This window comes from Ambystoma mexicanum, chromosome 3p (genome assembly GCF_040938575.1).
Source record: "Ambystoma mexicanum isolate Mex_15411 chromosome 3p, UKY_AmexF1_1, whole genome shotgun sequence".
Lineage (NCBI taxonomy): Eukaryota > Metazoa > Chordata > Amphibia > Caudata > Ambystomatidae > Ambystoma > Ambystoma mexicanum.
The window spans coordinates 474,376,387-474,382,490 of record NC_090925.1 but is presented as its reverse complement, the minus strand read 5'-3'; positions in this window follow the sequence as shown (position 1 = coordinate 474,382,490).

The following is a 6,104-nucleotide window of genomic DNA, read 5'->3' as shown; positions in this document are numbered from 1 at the left end:
TGGCAAAGAACAATCAGACCAATAAGGACCAAACTCAGGAGGTGAGTCTCCTGCAGCAGAAAATTGGCCCAGTATTTCCAATCTAGGCAGGAAGCACAGGGAGACAATGAGGCTCTCTGTGAAAAGAATGAAAGGCACCACAAGCAGATAGCTGTGCAGGAACAAATCATAGAGAACAGTAAGGCCTTAATAGAGGAGCAAAAGGGTCAGATTTTGGCATGTCATCAGGGAATAGGGGCTGAAAGGGATGAGGTAAGATGGTAAAGAGAAACCCCTGAACATAACCTCAGGACACCTGTCATCAGAGACTATAATCCCTTAAGTTCCATGGACTCTGCCACCATCATGCCCACTGGATCATATGGCCACAGAGATGGTAGACTTCTGCACAATGGGAAATATGGGACTGACAGATCAGCACCTCCCAGAAATGGATGGGTGGGCATCACTGTACAGATTCCCAAAGGTGAGGGCTAGCCTCTCTGATCAGGAAGACTCCAGTGAGGGGAGAATCAGAGAAGTGGGTCCTCACAGATATCGCCTAGCAAGCCATCAATCTGTCGAATTTGGTGGGGAACTTCATGAAACTACACCCACCAAGCGCATCTTAAAAACCTCTTCTCAGCTAGGGCAGTGGGGGCAGAGGGGTACTCAGCCAATCCTGGGAGCAAGAGAGAGTCAGAAGACTCTTCTGAGCGCCACAGGTCCCAAGAGACTAGCCCCCCTCATTCTGCAAGCGATTCCCAAGCTCGCAGAATCAGGGAGACCATAGAGCAGACGTCGTCAAACTGTGGGGCAGCCGCATCCCAGGGGGGTTCCAAGAGCCCAGCAAGAAATGTAAAAAAAAAAAAAAGATTTTTTTTTTTTTTTTAGATTGGAGGAATTGGGAAGGGGCAGTTCACACGGTCAGACTGGACCATAAAACGGTTTTAGGCACCAATTAAAAAATGGCCAGCAGTTGCAAATGGATATTCATTCCTTTAGTCACAGACTGTTTCAATAGTACCCAAGGGGTTGTTTTTTGTTCTAATGTAAACAAATGGTGATATTAAGAATATTTATTCAGCAGCAATGGTCAAAACTACTAGCTGCATAGTGAAGTAAATCCTCAAAGTGACCCACATTGGCTAAAAAAAAGTGGCCCATTTTGACTGGCCTACACTAGCATTTTGCATTTTTAGTACGGTCATCGCCCTATTGCCCTATAGGCCAGTCCAAGCCTGCCGGCTCATCCATTATGGGTGAGGGGGCATCCACCCACTGGCCACCTCACCCATTATGGAGGAGCCAAGGAGCCAGCCAAGTGAAACACTGAGCACTCCCTCAGCTGCTTTTTCCAGCTAAGGGAGTGCTCCTGGGCTGGCTGAACTGTCAAAGGGAAACACAGTTTGTCTTTGATAGTTAATTTCCCCAGCCACACATGATCACTGAGCCATGCAAGTCTGGGGGTGCTTTGCTTTGCCAGCCTTGCATAGCTCATTGGAAATGCTGGCTGGGGCACTGCATGTATGTATGTGCGATGGGGTGCTCCTGCGCCTCCTCGCACATACGGGCAGAGCAACCTGGAGGGGGGCATTTTAGCAACTACGCGTGTCCCTAAAGAAGGTACGTTTATGGTGATTTATTTTTTATTTAAATGTGTATGGATGTGTGTATGCTTGTGTTATGGGACTGTGGTGGGAGCAGGATGGGCGGCAGCACTGGGATAGTGGTGGGAGTAGGGTGGGGAGAGCCCAGTGTCTGTACTGGGAGTAGGGTGCGGTGACGGCACGCAAATGTTCATCGTGATTTGAACATACTGTCCATCTGGCACTGTTGGGGGGGCCGGCCTGCCCAGACTTTGCTTAGGGGGGGCCCAGACCAAACATTTTTAAAGACCACTGGCTTAGAGGATCAGGTAGCCACCTCCTGTAGCAGTGCCTCTGAGTCAGAGGATGAGTGGACAAGGTTGACCAAAACTAAAAAGGCCAACAAAGTTCAGAGGGCCCTACTGAAAGATCCCCTGAAAGAAATCAAGGCCATTAGGAGTGTCATCACTCCCTATCATAAAAATGACAAATATTCAGTGTGGGAGCACCTCGAGTTCTATGAGCAAATGATGGATCCTTTCTACCTGAAGGATAGCCAAAGTTGCATTCAATATGTCAAGTGGACATTTTCTCCTGAATACTCCAGCTTCTTTGCGGGGCTCGATGATCAGAACCACTCAAGCTGGTCCATATTCCTATGCAAAATCCTCCTAACCAAAGACCCAGAAGGCCCTCGAGGCAATCCCAAACAGGTAGTCAGGGAGGTAACCCCACAAATGGGACCCCTAACTCCCCTGACTACATCAGCCCCTGATACAAGGGCAGCAGACCCATCCTGGGCTATGTGTGGACTGGCCCAGCCCAAGGGGGGGGGGATTCAACCAGGCAGCTGCCAACCCAGGAAACTTCCCTCCTAACTTCCCCCAGGAGGGCAGTAATTACCCAAATGCCAGATTGAGTTTCTTTCCCTGGTACTTGCTAAACATCAACCCCCAAAACAACCCTTCTTTCTTTCCCTACTCTCCTGAGCCCTGGCAGCCCAATCCGGGAGAGGGGTTGCTAAGGGTGGAGGGGCACCAAAACGATCCCAACCAAGGGTATTATGGGAGGAGGGATAGTAACCCTTCCCGTGATCAACCTAGGATGGACCAGAGAACCCCATACTAGCCAGAGTGGGTGTCCCAACTGGAGCGCCATATCCAGAACTTGGCACAGGATCTGGGTCGCATGTTGAGGGCTCAGCAGAACCCTCAGATGATCATGGCGGCCCAGAACCTCTCAAATCAAGGGTCTGGTCTCCAGAGCAATGACGGGAGAGAACCCCAACAACTCACCGGTTCCCAGGGAGGAGGCACAGAGAGAAGGGGGGTGTAAAGCCTTAGAGGAAGCATCCTTCCCCACTTGTGAAAAGCCCCTGGAAACCCAGGAACCAGAACCAAAATCTCCTGCCCCCAAAAATCTGCAACCTAAAGAACAGAGTGCGGGTAGGAGAAATAAAGGGCCTAAAAAGACCCATTTTGTGGAGGAGGTTAGAATCTTCCAGATTGAAGGAGTGGGGTCCTCAGAGGCTTCTGGGAAAAGGATCTTCTCCTACAGGGATGGGGGAACTCCTCCCAAAGAAAAATGGGTCCCAAGAGATCCTAATCCAGACTGGGTAGATGTGGGGACTGAGTTAAACCACCCAGCATTGAACCCCAGAATGAGAAACCAGAAAATCACCTTGCCCAAACCAATTCTGGTGACTGCCTCCAAAAAGGGGTGGGGGGCAGACCAGAATCAGAACCAGGGGAGTCCAAAACTCCCCCAATATCCAACTGTCACCTTTTTCTTACAGGTTCCCAAGATCCCAAACAGAATCCTGCCCAAACCACCCCTCTGTCAGATTCTATAGCAAAGAAATTAACCCACCAATTGGCCCAAAATACGCATTATCTCTGCCCCCTTGAGGAAAAGGAGGGAAGATTCTATGCCCCGGTCCAAATACAGGGGCAATGTACATTTTTGGCACTGGTATACACTGGATCCCAAGCCACTCGTCTGTCAAAAAGGGCCTTTGATCAGCTGAATTCAGGAAGGGGAGAGAAATAGCAGATCCTTCTCACCCCTCTTCCTGGACAACTTCAGAAATTCGATGGGAATGAAATTCCTGTCGATGGGACTGCGGATTTAGACATAAAAATTTGGCGACACAAGGTTAAACACCCGATCATAGTTGTGACTCCAGAGGGCACACAATGTTTATTAGGGAATGACATCCTGCGTAGATTGTCTCCCATCATAGATTGTGTAAACAAGGTCCTCTCTACCCAGACTAACCGACCAATAAAATTAAAACATAGTGTCAACCATGTTAGTTTAAATGGCACATGCCACATGGTTGAACAAAAACCTTACCAAATTGAATTCCATTTGCGAAACAATCAAATCCCAGACCTGACAGTAATTGCAGTAGGACAACAAACTGGTGATGGGAAGTCCTCTCTAGTTCTGAAAATCAACCTCCCTTCCAGTCTTAAGTGGCATTCCACACTGGAAGGGAATACTCTGAAATTCTACACAAATTCACAATCAGAAAATTCCACTGCTATAGTCCAAAATGATGAGAAATCAGCACAAAGCTTGGCCGACATTCATAAAATTGGAGAACAGTTGTTCAACCCTATTCAGTTAAATGAGGGGAAGGACTCTGTTCTCGCCCAAGTGTGCATGAACAACGGTAAGAGCTTAATCAGCGAGGCCATGTTCTGAAAAATCCCAAAAGATCCAGCCATCCCACATTTAAATTGATAGACAAAGGGGAAATGGACCTTGAAACACACATTTCCAAACATCTCCTGCCTAGCTGGTGTATGCTCAAAATTTCAATTGGCAACAAGAGCATAGTCCATATTTGTTGGGTCGTGCGTGATGTACCTGCTGCATTTTATTTAGGCAGTGAAATTCTAAATCACTTTGCCATTAGTTTGGACCTAATAAACTTCAAAGCCTGGTCCCTATTAGCTGGTAATACTATGGACCTTGATGACCCAGAGAAAGCATTTCAGACAGCTCAATTACTGCCATATGCTGTCGAAATTCAGATTGCAGGGGAAGTCACCATCCCAGAATGGACCCGACAATTCTTACTTAAAGTAAAAATTAAAAGAAGACAGAAACTGCAAAATTCTGATGCATATGTTCACCTCAATGCCCATTTCCAACAGCAAGGGTTGGGGTTAAACCCAACACCACTAGTCAATACAGAACACGACACCATTCATATAGTGGTGGATAACAGTGACCTTAGGAGTATCACTCTGGGCGGAGGCACAATTATTGGAATGGCTGTTGATGACCAACATTTTTCCGTAGATTTAGGTAATGAACTTGTAGGACCAATCCCCAATGACTGTTTTGACAGTGATAGCGACAATGACGCAACACCAGACAGGTTCTTCACCCGGCATGGGGGGAATTTCCTGATGTACTCTTCCTGCCCTTATGGTAAGGAAGATGTGACCTGTGACTTCAGGAGGGATGAGGTGATCTTTCAAGTCCACCAGGACTGCCTTCCCCATCTGAAGCCATCAGTCCAAGTCAATACTTTAACCAGGGACTTCTCCATCCAGCTGGAAGAGGCTGCTGAGATAGCCCAACCAGACGTCTTTCCGGGCTTCAGGCAGATGGTTGAAGAGAGAGTCAACCTAGCTGATGCCTGTGAGACCCTGGAGCAGAAGCACAAATTGAAACACGTTTTCTTAAATTTTCAAGATCTCTTTGCGTGGACTCATGTGACTGTGGTAGCACCGAAATCCACACAACAACAATTCCCACTGACCCTGGCATGACTCCAGTGTTTGTGAAGCAATATCGCTTGCCTCTCGCATCAATGGAGTCCTTTACAGAAATAATTAAGAACATTGAGCCCCATGGGGTAATTTGTCCAGTCCACAGCACCTTCAATAATCCGGTGCTGGAGACTTTGAAACCAAACGGCCAGTGGAGACTCTGTGCTGACCTAAGGGAGTTCAATAAACGGGTCCACACTTCCCGATGGCCGCTTCGCTACATTGACCAAGGGCTGGCCCAGATCCAGGGGTCAAAGGTATATACTGCCATTGACCTGACCAATGGGTACTGGACTGTACCTGCCAGTAGGGAGGACCAATACAAGCTGGCCTTTATCTTCGAGGGCAGCAGTACACTTGGACCCGGACTCCCTTCGGATACATCAACTCCGGCAATGAATATAATATCTTTCTGCATAAGGCCATGCCCTACTTGGGTGAAAGGGGTAACCTTGCCTATGTAGATGATATTCTAATCAAAACCTCAACTGTGGAGGAACACATAGCTGAGATTTGTTATGTTCTGACACAGTTGAGGGCTGCCAGAGCCAAGCTCTCTTTCCAAAAGTCACAGTGGTGCAGAACCCGGGTCAACTTCTTGGGGCATGAGATAACTCCTGAGGGTCTCTGTCCCCAGGAGATCAAAGTAGAAGCACTCCAGAAACTAAAAGAACCCACAACTCTGCGGGAACTAAGGAGCCTCCTTTGACTGATTAATTATAGCAGAAAGTTCATTGAGGATTACGCA